Source organism: Rhinopithecus roxellana, chromosome 17 (assembly GCF_007565055.1).
Source record: "Rhinopithecus roxellana isolate Shanxi Qingling chromosome 17, ASM756505v1, whole genome shotgun sequence".
NCBI lineage: Eukaryota > Metazoa > Chordata > Mammalia > Primates > Cercopithecidae > Rhinopithecus > Rhinopithecus roxellana.
Genome location: NC_044565.1, coordinates 91,541,900 through 91,563,471, shown reverse-complemented (window position 1 = coordinate 91,563,471; position 21,572 = coordinate 91,541,900).

Sequence of the window (21,572 nt, the reverse complement as noted above, 5' to 3'; positions counted from 1 at the left end):
GTCTTTTTTCACAGACATAACAAAATTTCCTTGTCAATTGCGTTTTTAACCATGACTAGTCTAAGTCTTTTGTCATCCACAGACAATTATTGTTTTACTTGGATTCTTCTCAGAAAGTGGATTACAACTGACAACAGTTCAAAATTTGCTTTTTTTTCTTTTTTTTAAGACAATTCATGGAAAGAACCCTGACAAGTACTCTTGAATACAGGTTTCTGGTAACTTTGGAGATTGTATTATTAGACTAAGCAAAAACTTTGAGAACTCTCATAAACTGATGTGTTCATGAAGATTTCTAACTCAACATCAAGCAGAACAAGAATTTATTATGTGGGACTGAACTGATAGAAAAAGAAGACTGAAATGATTTTTAGGACTTTGTGTTTAAAACATTGCTGATTCTTTTTATAATTGTTGTGCAGAGTAAATGAAACTGTTTTGAGCTATTTATAGCTTACAGAATTGGGTGAAATAGACACGTGTGAACGAAATTCTCTAAGTTATTTCTGCAAAATTTTAAATCCTTTTATGAATACTCTTACGTTATAGTAACTGTAAAATAAGATACACTGGATACACTGATTATTATACTAAGGCTACGACCAAAATGGCATATTTTTGGATATTACCAGACTGCTTTAAAAAAATTAAGATAGACTTTATAGATTCAATAAAAAGTCCTCGGAGAGATTGACCTGGTACTTCATCTACATAGTTCCCTTTCAAAAATTCTGACCTTGCAGTAAGCAAAGAACGTCTATATCTGACAGGCCCAGGAAACTCAAGATATCTTGGGGACCTTGAGAAGGGAAAAATTTACTCAATTTATACAGGTATTACAGGCACATTCTAATTGTGAATCTTTGACTTGGCTTCCTAGCCTGGAGACTTATAAAAGCCTAATCTGAAATTCCTTAAGAAAGTTTCAGCAAAATCAATTTAAAAGAGCCTATACGGTAATAGCTATTCTTGTGTTTTTTAAAAATAATCAGGCCCAGTGTAACACTAAAACTTACTTTGCAAGTAAATTGGTCCTACTAAGATTTGTCCTGGGTATAAATGGGAAACTGGAGAGATAAAAATGATGGTTCAGAGAATTATAGCATACCTATTACTAGATTCCAGCCTTGACCACTGTTTTTGAGTTTTTGTAATTTTCCAACAATTTGGACTGAATCCCCAATGAAACAGGTTTTTTACTATATATTTATCAGTTTTACTTCTTCTGAGAAAACCAAAAGCATGAAATTCTGAAGACTGGAGATGACTCAACAAGCAATGACAGTTATATAAATCAATGACTTGACTGAGGATTATCCAAGAATGAGCCTTTCCAGTGCCAAAGGATGAAGGCCTAAGAGACTGATCATCACTGCTTCCATGGGAATGTTTTTTATAAACAGGAGAAATGAGGAAAAAAAATAGCTCACAGCAGTCTGAAGTCTGTGAGGTATGCAGGCCCAAAGAGACATGAGTATGGGACTTTAGTCATACTCGGATGCCACACTATGCCTAGGAAAAGTTATTTAGTCTTCGTGCTCCTGACTAGCTGCCTCACCCATTATCTTCATGTTCCTAGAATTTGTGACACAAAGAACAATGTATAACCTATCAATAGCTTATGTTATTTTAATGTAAATTTTTGGTAAACAACTCAGGAACTGCCTCTTCTTTCCCTTTACTTCCCTAGTTGCTTACAAGCAACACTTGTTACATTGCTGATCTGAGTGTATACTCAGGATAAATAGAATCTATGCTCCTGGGTTGCAGACCTCAAGCTTGGTCCAAGTAAACTCTCTACTTACATTGTTTGCCTCAGCTGCTTCCTTTTTTTGTCAAAAAATCCATCGAGGTAAATGCTCTCTTGAAGTATTTTAAAGACTAATCTTGACTGGTTCCCATGTCAAGGGAAGAAAACTTAAAAAAAAAAAGAAAAAAGAAAAAAGAAAAAAACTGCATAGAGGTGCTATATTCTCACTGCTGAGTTGCTCTGGTAAGTTTTCATTTTTAACGAGGTCCATGTCACACTGAAAGGTTGGAAGTTCTAGCTTCAAGATGTAGTATATGGCGGTTTTATTAAGGAGACTGAAGAAAAACTTAAAGGGATAAGCAAGAACCCGTGGTTAGCAAAGAATTTGTTATGAATCTGAACATTTTTAACACAAAATATTAAAATTCAGAAATATGTGCCAAAGCTGTCAAGTTAGAATTAAGCCTTATATGAGAATCCAAATGAGTAGAGTCAGAGGCCCTTCGTACTGAAAGTATCATTACATGTTGGAGTTCATGCCATAGTAAAGTCCAGAGATACAGATGAAGGAAATGAACTTTCCCAAGTGTATACTCTAAGCCTCGGACATAGCTAGGTTGAAGCATGAAAGTGATGATACATGTTATCACAGGGAAATACAGTAGAGTTTTAGACCCTCTTCTCCTAAAATACTTTGGAGTCTGCAAAACTTAGCTAACCTATGAACAACTGGTGTTCTGCATATCAATGAATAATTTTATCACTCCCCTGTTTAGCTATTAAAAGCTTCATAGAAAAAATGCTTGACTATCTACTTCCTGTATTTCTACATTAGTTGCATTCCTATTTGCTTTATGTTTGTGTAACAAAAGAGTCATTTTGAAGATTTTGCCAAAACAAAGAAAAGATTTCCAAATATTTCCACTTAAAAGTAACATAAACCCATAAAATGCAAACCTAATAATCAATTTTGCTATTAACTAAAATTAATTGACTTTCTACTAGGAGTTCTACTGCAGGTAACTTCTTATTTCTGTCTCTTAGTGCTTCCTACCTTAAGCTTGAACATAAAGAAAGGCTTAAGTATGGATTTGGCCTGACTTAATTAAACTTTATGTATAATGCAATATATTGATGAAATGAGTTACTTGGTCTTCTGGCAACTGAAGATATTTGTCAAAACAGACAATTTTCAAATTTATATATAGAGAAATGAAGCACAAACTTTATAAAGAGAAGCATATTTAAGAAAATTTTTCACAAATTACTTATTTTATAAAATGTTTTTGTTCTGCCCTACTTTTTAACTTTCTCAGCATCATTACTGGTGTCTTAGAACAATAGTAGGTGTATACGCAGTACCATTTATACAGAAAGGAGTTGTTATTAATGAAATCTTTCACCCTGCCTCACTTTCAGGTATGGTTTTGGGTGAATTCCCTAAAAGCCAGTTAAGAATTGTCATTAAGAATTGCAACCTTACTCTAGGCACAGAAAGGGATCTCAAAGATGTTAGAACTTCTTAAATATGTCTATATAATGTTTGGAAAGTCACATCAAATTAGTAGTCTTCATCTTTCACTTCTGAAAAAATAAGGAATTAGATTATCAGTAAAATATTTGCTGGTACTAATATTCTGCAAAATTTACTTGGACATTTCCTCTTAAGGAGAAATAGTTGACCTTTCTAGGAGTGGCACGTTTGTGCAAATAGGATACATTCACTTTTTCATTTAATTTCTCTCTGAATGCTGCACAGGTTTTTACAGATGAGGCCACTAAAGCTCAGAGAGCTTCAATAGCTAGCAATCTACTCCGAAGCCATGCCTTGATCTCTACATTGGAAAAAAATCAGCACATTTTTCTCCTAGCAACATGAAGATCAGGGTACATAATGGAGCTATGAGAGACACTAAATGTATCAAAATTATTATAATTAGTAACATTTACAGATGAACTGTTAAAAATGCTTTTTACTTTACCAGTTCCTGTCATAAGTGATACCCTATTTGATCTTCATGCAGTTGTTATGGATTGTAAACCTGAACAGACCTAGAGTTTTCAGTTGAGTATTTCTGAATCAGGAGATTTTATGAATCAGGGGTTGGATTCAGAAAGACAAAATACTAGGTGTTTGGACAAACGGAGGCAAGATGGCGCAGTTCCGGGTTCTTCACTGTCAACTTTCCCGTGCCCGGGAAAGACACAGGTCGACTGCACAGGCGCAACCCGACCTCCGACGGAGAAGAATCGGAACCCGCCTAGCCACGCCTACCGCCCCGCCCCCGACCCGCCTATGTCCCGCCCACTGCCCGCCCACTCCCGGGCCCAGGACATAAAAGCCGCTCCTGGCGGGCACGTGGTGCGAGCTTCCTTGGCCCCTCCTCGTACGCGGGACCCGGGAACCTCGTCCGAGAACGCCGGAGCGAACTTCCTTGGCCCCTCCTCGTACGCGGGACCCAGGAACCTCACCCGAGAACGCCGCAGCGACTTCGTCGGCCTCCACCGCCACAGACTGGTAAACCTTGCTCCCTCCTTCACATTGGCTTGTGAATAAAGTTTTTTTTGCCTTGCCTACTTGCCTTTTCTCTGGCATTTGCTCTGGGGGTTGCATTAAAGCAAATCAGCTGGTGCCGAAAGCCGGGAGGAGACCCCTCCTCAGGGCCCCCCAAGGTCCGAGGAGCCTCCTCCTTCCACGCCTCAGAGGGACCAGGACCTGGACATCGCTTTCCCCACCTCCAAGTCTCCTGGGGTGAGTACCTTTTGCCTCTCTCTCATATTCCTTGGCCAGAAGTCCTGCGCAGGCCCAAGGCTTTTTTTTTCTGGTCACCAGGTGACCCAGGGAAGTTCCCAAAGGCAGAGACGTCTGCCCAAAGGAACTCCATTCCGTTTCGTGGGAGACCCGTCCAGGACGGAGACGTCCACCTGGAGGTAATCTCCATTCCGTTCCGTGGGAGACCCGTCCAGGACAGAGACGTCCGCCTGGAGGTAATCTCCATTCCGTTCCGTGGGAGACCCGTCCAGGACGGAGACGTCCGCCTGGAGGTAATCTCCATTCCGTTCCGTGGGAGACCCGTCCAGGACGGAGACGTCCGCCTGGAGGTAATCTCCATTCCGTTCCATGGGAGACCCGTCCAGGACGGAGACGTCCACCTGGAGGTAATCTCCATTCCGGCTCCAGGAGCCTCTCACTGGTCTCTGGTGGCTCCAAAGGACGCTTTGTAGCCAGGTAGAGTTCGGTTTCTGTTTCCGCCTATTGGCGAGAGGAAGGCAATGGGAAACCCCCCATCCAAAATACCTAGAGACTCCCCTTTAGGGTGTGTTCTAAAAAACCTCAAAACTTTGCAATTGGAACAAGATCTCAGGCAAAAGCGACTGGTGTTCCTCTCCACTGTGGCGTGGCCACAATATAAATTAGACAATCAGTCTCAATGGCCGCCTGAGGGCACTCTAGACCATAACATTTTGACCGACCTCAGTAGTTTTTGTCAACGCTTAGGCAAGTGGTCCGAAATTAATTATATACAAGGATTTTGGGCCTTGCGTTCTCGTCCAGACCTGTGTGGCCAGTGTTCCTTGGCTCGACATGTTGGCTAGGGACGCAGGACTAACAAAGTCCGAAAAAGAGGAGTCATCTTTCCTGTCTGAGTTGCCCAAAGACCTCACTTCCCCTCCCTCCCTTCCACTCCCGCCGTATACCCCACCTCCCACTCCCGCTTCAGCCCCACCTCCTCTTTCGGCTCCACCTCCCCCTCCCGCTCTGGCAGTTGTTCCGCCTCCCTCCTCAGCCCCCCCACCATTGTTGAGGCTACACTTCCCTCCGACCCCTCGGCACTTCCGCCTGGTCATCTTAGTTCGCCTATCTCTGCCCATACCCGCTCTAAAGATTGCCTAACTGCCCCCGCTCCTACTCCCACCCTATCCAACCCCCCTGCGGTCTTAGCACCCTTGCGTGAGGTGGCCGGAGCAGAGGGCGTAGTTAGAGTTCATATTCCCTTTTCATTAGCAGATCTTTCAAAGATTGAAGGACGCCTAGGAGATTTTTCTGCCAACCCTACAATTTAGACCAAAGAATTTAGATACCTTTGCCAGGCCTACGATTTAACCTGGCATGATCTCCAGGTTATTCTTACCTCTACTCTAAACCCTGAGGAGCAAGAGCACATCCTAGTGGCCGCCAGGCAGCATGCCAACCAATTACACTTAACAGACCCTGCGTTCCCACTACTGGGAACAAGCAGTCCCCTCTATAGACCCAGACTGGAACTATCAAGTAGGCCAGCCAGGCCGCCGAAGACGAGATATGATGACTCAATGTCTTCTGGCTGGTATGCAGGTGGCCTCAAATAAGGTAGTAAATTTTAATAAACTAAAAGAAATTATTCAAGGTCCAGATGAGAACCCGGCCACATTTTTAAACAGGCTAACTGAGGCTTTAATTCAATACACTCGGTTAGACCCAGCTTCCCCAGCCGGGGCCACTATTCTAGCATCATATTTTATTTCACAATCGGCCTCGGATATTTGGAAAAAACTCCAAAAGGCAGAGGATGGACCTCAAACTCCTATTCAAGACCTAGTCAAGTTGGCCTTCAAGGTCTATAATTCAAGGGAGGAAACGGCTGAGGCCCAACGACAGGCCCGCCTAAAGCAGAAGGTACAGCTCCAGACTCAAGCCTTAGTTGCTGCTTTGCAGCCTAGCCGTAACCCAAAACTGGAGAGCAAAACCCCCGGAGGCTCAAAGACAATAAAAGGGGCTTGCTATAAATGCGGTAACCCAGGGTATTGGGCTAATAGATGTCCCCAGAGTCCCCAACCGCCTGAGCCAGTGTGGCCGTGCTACACGTGCGGAGTAGCTGGACACTGGGCTAAAAAGTGTCCTAACCCTCGTCTGCCAACAACTCCTTGTCCAGCATGCCATGAAGAAGGGCACTGGAAGTCTGACTGCCCCACCCTGAAAACGGGCATGGCACCTCAACGTGATGTCCCTTATCAGGACCCTGGGAGCTCCTTCCAGCTCTTACATCTGGATGACGACTGAAGGTGCCGGGACTCGGGGACCCCCATCACCCTCACCGAGCCGTGGGTAACTCTCCTGGTAGCGGGTAAGACAATTAATTTTTTAATCGACAGCGGGGCTACCTACTCTGTTTTGCCGTCTTTCGAAGGGCCTAGCCTTCCCTCCAATATTTCTATTGTAGGAGTCAATGGCTCCCCATCCAGCCCTCGAAAAACCCCACCCCTTAATTGCTGCCTGGCCAACAACTATTTTGCACACTCATTCCTCATTATCCCCTCATGCCCCACTCCCCTACTGGGCCGAGATGTTTTAAGTCAACTGAAAGCCTGTATCTCCATCCCTACTAGCACCCCCCACCCTACCTGCCATCTGCTTCTAGTATTGACTAACTCAAATGACTCCAACAATCCTACTAACCCTTTCCCCGATTTCCCCATTCCTATCGACCCCCAAGTGTGGGACACCTCCACTCCTGTCGTGGCGGACCATCATCCACCAATACTTACAAAACTTAAGAAACCATCTCAGTTTCCAACCCGCCCACAGTTCTCTCTCTCTTCACAGCACTTACGAGGACTAAAACCAATCATTACTAGGTTACTCAGCCAACACATCCTCATCCCCATTCATTCTCCCTGTAACACCCCAATCCTACCTGTAAAGAAGGCAGATGGAACTTTTCAGTTAGTGCAGGATCTTCGTCTTATCAACGAAGCTGTTTGTCCCACCCATCCGGTAGTTCCCAACCCCTATACCCTTCTTTCTCTCATTCCACCTAATACAACACACTTTACTGTACTGGATCTAAAAGATGCATTTTTCACTATTCCCCTGCACCCAGATTGTCAGTTTCTTTTTGCTTTTACATGGGAAGACCCAGACACCCATACCTCCACCCAACTGACATGGACAGTGCTTCCCCAAGGGTTCCGAGACAGCCCCCATTTCTTTGGGCAGGCCCTAGCAAAAGACTTAGCCTCCTGTCCTCTTACCAATAGTAAAATTCTCCAATATGTAGATGACCTTTTACTCTGTAGTCCCACGGGACAGGACTCTCTTTTAGACACTGCGATCCTCCTTAATCATCTAGGATCCAAAGGTCACTGAATATCCAAACACAAAGCTCAACTTGCACAACGTGTCATATATTTAGGTATTGAGATCACTCCTATGACGCGCTCACTTACTACAGACCGCTTAACTCTAATACAAAATCTTTCTCCTCCTCAAGACACTAAGGAAATTCAATCCTTCCTAGGCCTAGTAGGATTTTTCAGACACTGGATTCCTAATTTCAGAATCTTGGCTAAGCCTCTATATGCAGCTGTCAAGGAGACTCCCCAAGGACCTTTGTCTAACCCAAAGTTAATCTATAAACATTTCACTCACCTGAAAAACTGCCTTCTCTCACATCCTACTCTCTCACTCCCAGACTTCCAACACCCCTTCCAGCTTTTCACAGATGAAAGACAAAAAGTTGCAGTGGGTCTTTTAGCCCAATCTATAGGCGCCACCTACTACCCCATGGCATATCTATCTAAACAATTAGACCCCACCGTACAAGGGTGGCAGCCCTGTCTTCGGGCCCTAGCAGCAGCAGCCTGTCTAACCCAAGAAGCAAAGAAACTCATTAGGGGTGGTAACCTAACAGTCTTCTCTACTCACCGCCTTCAAGATCTTATTGCCCACAGAAGTACTAGCCATCTAACCCCGTCCAGACTCCAACTCTTTCACCTCTTATTCATAGAAGACTCCACCATTGCCCTAGGAGTCTGTTCCTCTCTGAATCCAGCAACCCTACTTCCTGACCCTCTCAAGCAACCTAGTACTGAACACTCCTGTCCAGAACTTTTAGAGGCCCAACCACCTAGTCACTTACATTTACATGACCAGCCATTGGAAGGCTCACAGTTAACCCTATTTGTAGATGGCAGTTCTTTTATAAATTCTCTAGGAAACAGACAGGCAGGGTATGCGGTAGTTACATCTTCTGCTGTCCTAGAAGCTAAGCCTTTACCACAAGGAACAACATCACAGCAGGCAGAACTTATCGCACTAACTAGGGCTCTCCTCCTATGCAGAGGAAAAACGGTAAACATATACACAGACTCCAAGTATGCCTTCTTGATTGCACACACCCACTCTGTCATCTGGAAAGAGAGAGGGTTCCTAACCACCAGTGGTACCCCTGTAGTCAACAAAAAACAGATACTCAAACTGCTAGACACTTTATCAGTGCCTTCCAGAGCAGCCATCATACACTGTAAAGGTCATCAGACTCCATCTAACTCGGTGGCAGCTGTCAATAACTTTGCCGACACCACTGCCAAGTCGGCAGCCAGATTCTCCACTCCCACGCTTCCCTCTATTTGTTTTCTCTCTCCTCAATATACCCCTACTTATACCCAAGAGGAAAAGACCAAACTATTACAAGATTCAACAGCCAAACTAGCCGCAGACAATTGGATTTACCTCAATAATAAATTAGTTATTCCTGAAACTCAACTACACACCATTCTAAAAGACATACATAATTCCCTACACATAGGACCCAAAGCTTTATATAACCTCCTAAGCCCCCTCATTCACTGCCCCACACTCATGAAACACCTAATTATAATCAACCGACAGTGTTCCACATGTCTCAAGTCAAACCCTCAAGGTGCATTGCACAACCCCCATCCGAGCCATAAACTCAGAGGGCACCAACCAGGCGAAGATTGGCAAATTGACTTTACCCACATGCCAAGGCATAAAAAATTCAAATATCTCTTAACCCTCATTGATACTTTTTCAGGATGGATAGAAGCCTATCCTACTACAGGAGAAACCGCCAATATAGTTGCCTCCATACTCACTGAACACATTATTCCTAGGTTTGGCCTCCTGCTCACTCTTCAGTCTGACAACAGCCCAGCATTCATCTCCAAGGTAGTCCAACAGGTCGCAGCCTTCCTACACATCACCTGGAAACTCCACATCCCTTATAGACCTCAGTCTTCTCGTAAAGTAGAGAAGGCCAACGGGCTCATTAAGCAGCAACTCACCAAACTCTCCCTCGAGACTCGACAATCGTGGGTAACTCTCCTTCCCCTGGCCCTAACCCAGCTGCGAGCAGCCCCACGGAGTCCCAACAGGCCTCAGTCCGTTTGAATTAGTTTACGGCCGGCCCCTCACCCTCCAGCAGTTACCCACCCTTTCTTCCCCGCTAGCAACTTATCTCCCATACCTCACCCTCTTGAGACAACTCCTGAGACAACATGCAGAACTAGCACACCCCTCTCCAACAGACACCTATAGCCCACATCTCTCTCTCAGCCCAGGAGACCAAGTATACTTAAAAGATATCCAAGCCAAAGATCTTCAGCCTAGGTGGAAAGGCCCCTATACTGTCCTCCTATCCATATACACAGCAGCCAAACTTCTAGGACACACGCACTGGGTCCATATATCACAATTAAAAAAGGCCCCCACAGAAGACAATCAGTGGACATCTACTAGACTTACCCCTACCCGTCTCAAATTCACCAAACTCTCCCAACCACCACATGTTCCCTGACCCCTTGCGCTTATCCCGATTTCTCGCCATACTCTATATAAACATAATAGAATTCCAATATCTTACCCCAGATCCCTACTTGCCTCCAGGTAATAGCCCATCACAGTGGTTCTCCCACTTACCTTTGTAGAACATCTTCAGTGACAAGGTGTACCCTGTGATTACACTGAAGATGAAGTACTATTTCATACTTATATTACTATCTTTTTCTTGCATTTCAATCTCTATTACTAACCCAACTTTCATATGGAGATTCTCTATAGTTGAAACTTGGTCACACAAAAATAAACAGCACTCACAGCTACAAGGCACTGCTGACTGCCGCCCTTCAGGCTGCCAACCCCATCTTACTATAAATTTCACCCTATCGTGTTGCAGTGCGGCCGGAGCTAAGGCTCTCTGCTTCCTGCACGATCAGACACATTACAATTGTAAGACTTACTGGAAACAAAAGAACCTAGGATGCCCTTATATTTATTGTAAGATCCATTATGCAACCTTGAGACAGATGAAACCCACTGCTCTCTTCACCATTGCGAATCAACGAACCCCCCTTCAATACCTATTAAATATCAAGGACCCATGGGACCCCCGATGGGCAGACGGAGTCACAGGTGGACTCTACACAGGCTACACAATCCTTAGTTCATATCCCATGGCTACTCTCCTGATAAAAAGAACACTTGTCCAGCAAAAATCCCTTCCTCAAAACATACAAGCCCTACAGAATTTAACCTTAGCCATACAAGCACAAGAACAGGCCTTACAAGATCAATTACACTCCGCCAATAAGGACCCCTTCTCATGGTTAAAACTAGTCCATCAAGGGTTAAACCTAACACGGGCAGCCAACCTAACAAATCTCTCCCACTGTTTCCTCTGTGCGGCCCTTGAAAGAGCCCCTTTAGTGGCAGTCCCTTTACCTACTGCTTTCAAGGCTACAACTAACTCCATAGGCACCTCCCAAAAACCATTCTTACTCCAAGTCCCACTATACCAAAGCCCAGAAAGTCCAATCCTTCCTTTCTGCTACTCTACCCCAAACACCTCCTGGTGTAACTATACCCAGCCACCCGCTAAGACCCAGACGGCTCCCATCGGAGGTTATTTCTGGTGCAACAAAACCCTCTTCAAGGTCCTTAATCACACATCCATTGGTCAATCCCTTTGTGTCCCAGTGTCCCTAGTACCTAGTTTAACCTTATATAGCAAAGCAGAAGTAGTAGCTGAACTCATCATACAATTTAACCCTCCTCCTAATGATCTCCAAAAACGGGCTGTCTTCCTTCCCCTAGTCATCGGAGTCTCCCTGGCCGCCTCCTTAGTGGCGTCAGGGCTTGGAACTGGGGCACTTGCCCACTCGGTACAGTCTACCCAATCTCTAGCAGCTCAAATCCGAGAGGCCATAGAGGCTTCAGCTGAAAGCCTGGCCTCTCTGCGGCGTCAAATTACCTCAGTGGCCCAGGTAGCAGCACAAAATAGGCGAGCATTAGATTTACTTACTGCCGAAAAAGGAGGAACATGTCTCTTCTTAGGAGAAGAATGCTGCTATTACGTAAACGAGTCAGGCCTAGTAGACACTAACATCCAAACCCTAAACAGGATTAAAGCAGAATTAAAAACCTACAATACCCCCTTCACCCCCGGACCACCGGTATGGCTGCTGCCCGTAATACAGCAGATGCTCCCGTTCCTAATTCCCAAACTAATCCTCTGTTTTGTATTATGTCTCGCTCCTGTTTTAATCAAATTTCTCCGAGCCAAAGTTCAAGAGATCACGCGCGTCACCTTCAACCAGATGCTTCTTCATCCATACGTCCAAATACCAACCGTAGACCCCAACCTCAACGACTTCCCTTAACAGCAGGAAGTAGCCAGACAGACCACGGCACCCCTTATCACTATTATCAATAAAAGGTTGGACTGTTTGGACAAACGGAGGCAAGATGGCGCAGTTCCGGGTTCTTCACCGTCAACTTTCCCGCGCCCGGGAAAGACACAGGTCGACTGCGCAGGCGCAACCCGACCTCCGACGGAGAAGTACTGGAACCTGCCTAGCCACGCCTACCGCCCCGCCCCCGACCCGCCTATGTCCCGCCCACTGCCCTCCCACTCCCGGGCCCAGGACATAAAAGCCGCTCCTGGCGGGCGCGCGGTGCGAGCTTCCTTGGCCCCTCCTCGTACGCGGGACCCGGGAACCTCGTCCGAGAACGCCGGAGCGAACTTCCTCAGCCCCTCCTCGTACGCGGGACCCAGGAACCTCGCTCGAGAATGCCAGAGCGACTTCGTCGGCCTCCACCGCCAGAGACCAGTGAACCTCGCTCCCTCCTTCACATTGGCTTGTGAATAAAGTTTTTTTTGCCTTGCCTACTTGCCTTTTCTCTGGCATTTGCTCTGGGGGTCGCATTAAAGCAAATCACTAGGTCCGCTGCTTACCAGATCTAAAATTTGGTCAAAATGCTCATTTCCTAACTTGCGACGTTTTCATTTTACTTTATCTACAATTCTGTTGTAATCACCATTTTATAATTTGTTTGATATTCAGTGTTATATTTGACTATCTTTTCAATCAATCTATTTTGTGTCATTAAGAAGAAAAAAACTTTGTGTCACTGACAAATAATAATTTAAAATAAACATGTATTCAACGTATCATAAATACATGTTCTGTTAGGTTATATTGGGATTCTCTACATGAGTGATATGGAAACTAAAGCACCCAAAGGACTAGTTGCAGTGGATCACACAAGGAGTACCAGAGACAGATTAAAAGCACAATTATTCTTTTGATAATAATGGAGAAATTGCATTGCCTCTTCTATGTCACATATACTTTTTACGTAAGTCCCATTGTTAATCTTTGTGCTTTTTTTGTACACTGGGCATTAAGGAGGATTACCTTTCTAATACTACTCTTTATGATTAAAGGTAAATAATAATTATGCTTGTTACTTCTATGTGCACAGGTGGAGAACAGCAATCACCTGGAAGTATATTTTTATGATTATGGGAGGAATCCTTTAGAGAACTTATTCTTCTTCGTTAGGCAAATATAAGACAAATAGGTAAATAGTTGCTTGGGTGGAAGGATGTAACTCATTTTCTGTGGCTTGGACAATACTGCCATTCTTGAGATCCTTGAGTACACATGCCGTAGAGTGAAAATAGACCAATTTACATAAGGAGCACCAGGACTTCCAGAAGAGACCAAGATCCCAATCCTTCTACCCTGAGATTCCATGTTATAGAAAGCTGTTTGTATAAACAGCTGTCTTTGTAAACAGCATGACCTATAGTTGATCTGCAGAGAGAAAAAGATAACAAGAGTCTGAAAAAAGAACTTCTTAAGAGAAAAATTTTAGTTGGCACCTATGCTAAGCAGAAAGGACTACTAAGAAATGGCTGGTTGGAATGAAGTTAGAATAAAGGTTGAACTTGGAATGGTGCTGAAGAACATAATGAGTATATCAAAGAGCTATGAATTTGAAGCCCACCAGGAGGAAACACAATGTTGCCAGGAGGAATTTGTACTTAAATATTATTATTGAAACAGAGGGCATAGTAAATGGTGTAGAACCAACCAGTCTTCTAAACAGCACCTAGTAGCAGCATCTAAAGCAGTTAGAGTAATGGTTGACTTACCATAATCAGTAAAGGTTAGAGTTGACTTAAGATGTTATTGGGAGAAGGAAGATTCCCTGTTAATCAGAAAAAAATGAATGCTTGTGTGTCATTTATAAACATGTGGGAGATATGAAAGCATCTGTGTTTAAAGATAATTAAGCATTTCCTATAGTTGGCACTAGTCATGACAGGGCAGGCACTACAGAGACACAGTTGCCACTGGGGTTAGAGATAGTTTGTTACTATCATTTTGAATGAAAAACTCTTTTCACACCTAGGTAGGGTAGAGACTATTGGGAGGTTTTTCTTGCATCGGTATGAATACACTGGTCACCTCTGCACCTGGCATTCACAAGGAAATCTTGGTATAGAGTAGACTTAGTCTTTGCCTTTAAGAGATTTACTTCTCCAAGGTTAAGCGATGCTGATAGAAATGATGATTAGTGGTATAAAAAAGGTATTTGAAATAATCAGAGGGAAAATACGTGGAATTTTGAAGAAGGAAAAGATTCCATTTGACTAGTATGATGAAATGCCTCAATGGAGTGAGTTAAGACTCCATGAATCCATGAATGAGGCATGGAATTTTAATGAACAATGAGAACAAAACTTGTGTTCTTTTCTCTTTTTTTCCTCTTGGGAACCAAAGATACAACAGCGTTTTCACTATATTCTTTGCAGAAATGCTTTTGTAGAACACGAATGTTTATTTGGCAAAAAGAAATATGTAACATATAAGTATTAATTCATACAGAGAGAAACTGCCTTATTCTGCAGAAACCAAGGTATTGTTTCTTTGTATAGGGCAATTATTTTTCCTTGAAAAGCAAACTACCTTTCAAAAATGAGGCAGTAAGTTTTAGTGTCATCTTAAGCAGAATATTATGGCTTTAAAAATGTCTTAGAATCAAATTCAAGGCTATGCTGTTCAGTAGTAGTTAATTTCACTTCACTGAAATGGGTTTTCTTTATTACAAGACATTGAAAGGAAAAACCCAAAAAGGCAGAATGGTGTTTTTCCCATTGATAAGGAAGAATCATCCCTCTGATTTGCTGCTTTATTTATCTTGTGAATATTTGAGCTCTCCTCTGGTTGAATATTTATTTATTTATAGATGAATTTTATTTTTCATTCAGAGCACCCAGAATAACTATTTAAAAAGAACTCAGCATAAAGAATTGAAGTCTTTTGTGTATATGTTTTTCCCTTTCACTAACTGAAAAAGCAGAACGGTTGCAATTGTTACTTCTTTTCTTTTCTTTTTGTCTGCATCAGTTTTGTTCCAGGCCTGTGCTTTTCAGGAAGACATAACAATGCTAGATGTAGGTGTAATAAACTACACAAATGAATGCCTCCGTAATCATGTTATATTTTAGTTTAAATATTCTGCACCACTGCTTGACATTGTTAACTTTTTTGAATAAATGTTTAATGAAATTCTTCTTTACTAATTTAAATCCAAATTCAGAATAATATATTCTGTGAAATTACAGGTCTATGCATCAGGTGCATATTGTCACAGCATTTTCTAACCACGCATTAAAAAAATAAAATCTTTACGCCCAAAAGTCAGCGATAGTTATCCCTAAAGCTGAATGTTCACATATCAAATGACAAAGTCCAAAGTGGTCTAAGTAACTACATATCAAACACTGAAGAATGTTTGAAGTATTTTTGCTGTTTTATTTTTGTCCCCCTCTCCCAAATGTTATTCAGGTATAACATTACACCTGAGGGGTAAATTATCATTAGTTTGTTTCCCCAAATTCTGATAAGGAGATAATCTAATGTAGCCGGACCTGAAATAATCCACCTATCAAACTTGGCCTGAGATTCTCTGATAGGTAAACAATGTAAAGAGAGATAGTGGATATGAGGTGATTTCACTGGACATTAATTTTAAATAGAGTTATACATCACCTGCCTACATTGTAAGCAGTATTAAGGACTCAATAGAGGACACTTTATTTAGAAAGATTTACAGCAAAATTCTAAATTTTGCTACTTAAGAAGAATTAGAACATTTGTTGCACTGATATTAAAATAATTTCTTAGTGATCATATCTTCACTTTTCATCTCATATCTTAGAACACTCAGAGCAAAATTTAACAGCTGCAGTAACTGTGAATTCAGGCAGACTTACTTATGATTACCTTTTTTTATTGATCTAGGCTATAAGCTCTTGAGTAGTTTTGCATGGTCCAGGCTTGTTTATTATTTTTACCTTTTATAAATCATATACATATATATATCATATATAGTATACATATTATAATATACATACACATATAGTATATATAAGTGGAAAACTGGAGTTTATTAATCAAATCAGTCTCCCACAAAATTTGGAGCCTGGGAATTTTTAAGGATAATCTGGCAGGCAGGGGACTAGGGAATGCATACTACTGATTGGTTGGGGTGAAATCACAGGGGTGTGGAAAGCAGTCCTTGTTTGCTGAGTCAGCCCAATATGAGGGTCAAAAAAAGTGATTTTTATCTATTTTTATCTATGAGTAATTGGGGAAGTTACAAATCTTATGACTTCCAGAATAATGGCTGGTTATCATATAACTAAACCGATATCTTAGCAGAATCCAAGCCCCTCTCATAATCCTAACATTATGGCCTTTCATTAGTATTACAATGGCAGTTTTGGTCCCAAATATGGAAGGAGTGGTTTTGGGAAGGGTTATTATCATCCTTCCTCTAAGGCTAAACTACAAACAAAATTCCTCCCAAATTTAGCTTAACCTATACTCAGAAATGAAGAGGGACAGCTTGGAGGTTAGAAGCAAGATAGAGTCAACAATGTCAAAACAATATTCAGGGGGTAAAAACAATAATAGAAATATAGCATTTGTCGAATAATAGCTGCTAGTGATTTTACCTAAATTAACGAATTTAATCCTGAAAGTAATACAATGATAACAGAGTTAGTAGATTTTAGAGATAAAGAGCTCAACCTTGAGAGAAGTTAACAGTTTCCTAGTGTCCCTTTGTTACCCTGATTCAACCAAAGTCTCTAAATGCCAAACAGATGCTCTTTCCACCCCCCCCACTGAGCAGATGCTCTTTCCACCCCCTCCACTGAGCAGATGCTCTTTCCACCCCCCCCCACTGAGCAGATGCTCTTTCCACCCCCCCACTGAGCAGATGCTCTTTCCACCCCCCCCCCACTGAGCAGATGCTCTTTCCACCCCCCCACTGAGCAGATGCTCTTTCCACCCCCCCACTGAGCAGATGCTCTTTCCACCCCCCCCCACTGAGCAGATGCTCTTTCCACCCCCTCACTGAGCAGATGCTCTTTCCACCCCCCCACTGAGCAGATGCTCTTTCCACCCCACCCCCACTGAGCAGATGCTCTTTTCACCCCACCCCACTGAGCAGATGCTCTTTCCACCCCCCTCCCACTGAGCAGATGCTCTTTCCCCCCCCCCCCACTGAGCAGATGCTCTTTCCACCCCCCCCCACTGAGCAGATGCTCTTTCCACCCCCCCCCACTGAGCAGATGCTCTTTCCACCCCTCACTGAGCAAGATGCTCTTTCCACCCCCCCACTGAACAGATGCTCTTTCCACCCCCCCCCACTGAGCAGATGCTCTTTCCACCCCCCCACTGAGCAGATGCTCTTTCCACCCCCCCCCACTGAGCAGATGCTCTTTCCACCCCACCCCCACTGAGCAGATGCTCTTTCCACCCCCCCCCACTGAGCAGACTGCTCTTTCCACCCCCCCCGAGCAGATGCTCTTTCCACCCCCCCCACTGAGCAGATGCTCTTTCCACCCCACCCCCACTGAGCAGATGCTCTTTCCACCCCCCCCACTGAGCAGATGCTCTTTCCACCCCCCCCCGAGCAGATGCTCTTTCCACCCCCCCCACTGAGCAGATGCTCTTTCCACCCCCCCCACTGAGCAGATGCTCTTTCCACCCCCCCCCACTGAGCAGATGCTCTTTCCACCACCCCCCACTGAGCAGATGCTCTTTCCACCCCCCCCACTGAGCAGATGCTCTTTCCACCCCACCCCCCCCACTGAGCAGATGCTCTTTCCACCCCCCCACTGAACAGATGCTCTTTCCACCCCCCCACTGAGCAGATGCTCTTTCCACCCCCCCCCCACTGAGCAGATGCTCTTTCCACCCCACCCCCCACTAAGCAGATGCTCTTTCCACCCCACCCCCCACTGAGCAGATGCTCTTTCCACCCCACCCCCACTGAGCAGATGCTCTTTCCACCCCACCCCCACTGAGCAGGCCTCAGTCAATAAGTGGGGGACAGTGAGGCAAATACACAAACTTAAGGGCTCACCAGTATAGTGTCCAAACATATGGTGTCATAATCACCTCCCCTAATAATTCCTGTTACTGTTTCACAGTGGCCTTTTTCTAAAGAGACATTTGGATTAAACTTTTATTATATCTGATGACCTCCATGTATTATGAAAATAAACAGGAGAGGAAGAAACGTGTGGAGGATGAGAGAAGTCAGAGGACAGTCATGGGCACGAGAAGCCAAACGATGGCAAACAACTATCTCACCTGAATGGAGTCAAGTTCCTGGCCCAGGAGGAAGCTGCATTGTCCCAGATGAAAAATTAATTTGTTTTCCTGAATGCCTCTGAGGGCTTTCTCTACAGAAGTCGGCCTCTTGGAAAATCTTTCTTCCTTTCTCCTTCATTTTATTACTGTGTCTTTTAGCTGTGGTCTTACCTAATCAGGTCACCCAATGCCTAAAGCACAGAGAGTTCATAATGCTGAAAAGGGAGCAAATTATCTCATCTCATTTGTTATCCCTGAGACTAATTAGTATGCAAAATGACCATTTTCCCTGAAATCTACTTTTTTCATTATCTGTGGAATGACAGAGACACCTCAAGGAAGAGAACTCAGTTCGACCACCCGCTTTATCCTTTGGATACCTATGGATAAGACATGTCAGCAATGCACATTCTCCCAAAGTTATTTGAGCTGGCTGGCAGGCCATTTACAGAGCAGGTCATTTACATAAGCAAGAGCAGTGTAAAGTCAGGTGAAATCAGGAAAACCTTCTATAGTTTGGCATACAAATTAAAACAAACAAACAAAAGCCTCCTTAACACTGGTTAGAAAAGCCATGGATTTGAAGTCTTGTTGATGCAGAGGGTACACAACGACAGGATTACTGCCGAACAAAAGCATTTGAAATGTGCTTTTTAAAGAAATCTGTATTTCTAGATTCTCTTAAAAAAACTGGAAGATTTGACATAACTATCCCATATTTCAACATGATATAATTTCACTTGAACTTGGACCTGACATCAGATGTCTCTTTAGATTGGTCATGATATCCCCAGTTTTTTGCAGTCCGTACTATACATAAAATATAATCATAGCTATTTAAACTTTGCTTGCTTCTCTCAGTTATGTTAAGTACTAATTCTTGTGCTGCAGGAATTTGCTAATTCTTCCTTCAGGAAAATGCCAAAAGCAGATTAAAGCATTAGTGTGAAAATGTTAAGTGCTGTGTTTTAATGGATTTTGAATGAGACACATAATCTAACTTTTTTCTTTCATCTGTAAAACAATTCTGTGGGTTAGTCATTGTACGAGGCAATATAAATTTATTCTATTTAATTTCCATACAGACAGTTCAAGATTGCTGTTATCCACATTTTCTGACGGAAAAATTAAATGTGAGAAAATTTAAAAAAATTCCAAGGTTAGATAACAATTACAGTTCAAACACAGATCATTCTTGCTCCTGTGACTTATCCAGAAGACCAAAATTTGAATCATAGCTCTATATCTGCTCCACAGAAAACTCTGCAAAAACACCATTTATCAAGAGTGTCATGGGATTCTGACAGAGAGTACCTCCCAGGCAATATGAGTTACTCAAACCCTCCGAGACTCAATTCCTTCGATTATTTTTTCCAGAGTAATATTCTTCCTTTAGTTCTTCTCGTTTTCAAACTTCAATACACCTTGCTATGTATTTTCTCCCAGAAACTTCTTAAACATGTATGGATCCTTCATTTATGCTCATAATTTTTCTTCATCCTGATCAGACTTTCTCCCTTGCTTCAACTGTACTCTCAGAAGTCTCTGAACTACATGAAGACATTAAACTATTCTTGATGTTTAGTGTCATGATTGTTCTGATACAGCATTCATCACATTTTGTTAGAGCTAGTTGTTTATGTTTTCGTGTATTTTACCAGATTTCGAATTACCAACAGTAGCATTTTGTCCTGTTTTTTTTAACTCCCAAGAGCTACAAAAGCAAATGGCAATTAAGAATTTTTAAATTAAATTGGTAGACTGAAGAAAGAAGTATATCAATAATATATATATAATTTTATATTAGTTTGAGAATTGTTTTTCTAACTACATCTTTCATCTTCATTAGACTTTTTTTTTTCAATATCCGAGAGCCAAAATAGTTTAGTATATTTGAAATAATCAAATTTTTAGGTTGCTAAATAAGAATAATTGGTGAGACTAAGATATATAATCAGGCTGATACTCTGAAAGATATTCTAATGGAATATAAATACTTTTTAACTATTTAGAATCTGCAAGCAAGAAGAATATTGATTTTTCTGCGAAGCAAACAAATTTGGATTTTTACAATAAATGACTGAAGAAATTCATTTATCAAAGATATTGTGATATGAAAGACGTATAAGATCTGATTTCATATGCTTATCTCAACTTTTTTATAGGTTAAACAGACATTTATTGAGCATATACAATGTCCTTTGTACCAAGACTATGGAAATGAAAGACCAAAGACATGATTTCTGTTATTCAGTGACCAAGATTGATAAGTCAACAGGACATTGTAATAAAACATCAAAAGTGATATAACAGTGATAGTCTATGAATTATCTCTGTGTCCTTTGGCAAGCCATGTGATTTACTGGTTTTGATGGCTTCATCTGTAAAACAAGTTACGTGAATTAAGTACAATTTAGAAATTCTTCTAGCTCTGGTATTTATAAACATTTCTATGAAAGAATAGTCTAATGTCTTTACATGTAAACATGTCTAGATATGTTATGTAAGTCCACGATTCCAAAACTATGTGTTGAAGCATCCTGCAGAACCATAGAGATAACTCTGAGACAGTTTAAATTTTTTGAAACAAAAGAAGAGATATTTAGTTTATTTTTAAAGCTATGTGAACTAGCAGCTTGAGATATTTCACAGTTTGCACATTAGATCCCATTGCACTCCTTTCAAGAATATGATATTTGTATGAAGCTGGGATTTTAGTGGATGTTGGAATTAGAAGCAAACACCAGTATAAAGCAAGAAAATCACTGTGGAACAGAAAATAAGGGTGGTGGTGTCCAATCTGGTTCCAGGTTTTAGAGGCAGTACAGTACCCAAAAATCACTTTTACTAGTAATTGTAATTATTTAAGAAGGAAAGGATTTTATCATTTAACATATGTAACATATATATTTTGATTATTCCAATTTAGGATATACGTATTTAAGTTGTTTGAAGCTTTTTAATAAATAAATTGAAACTGTTTGGTACTCCTGTTGCCCTAAAGCATGCCATGAAAAAATTACTGTGATGCAAAGAGCACAGTGAAACGGGACAACTTGAAAATATCTAGGGTAAATCATTT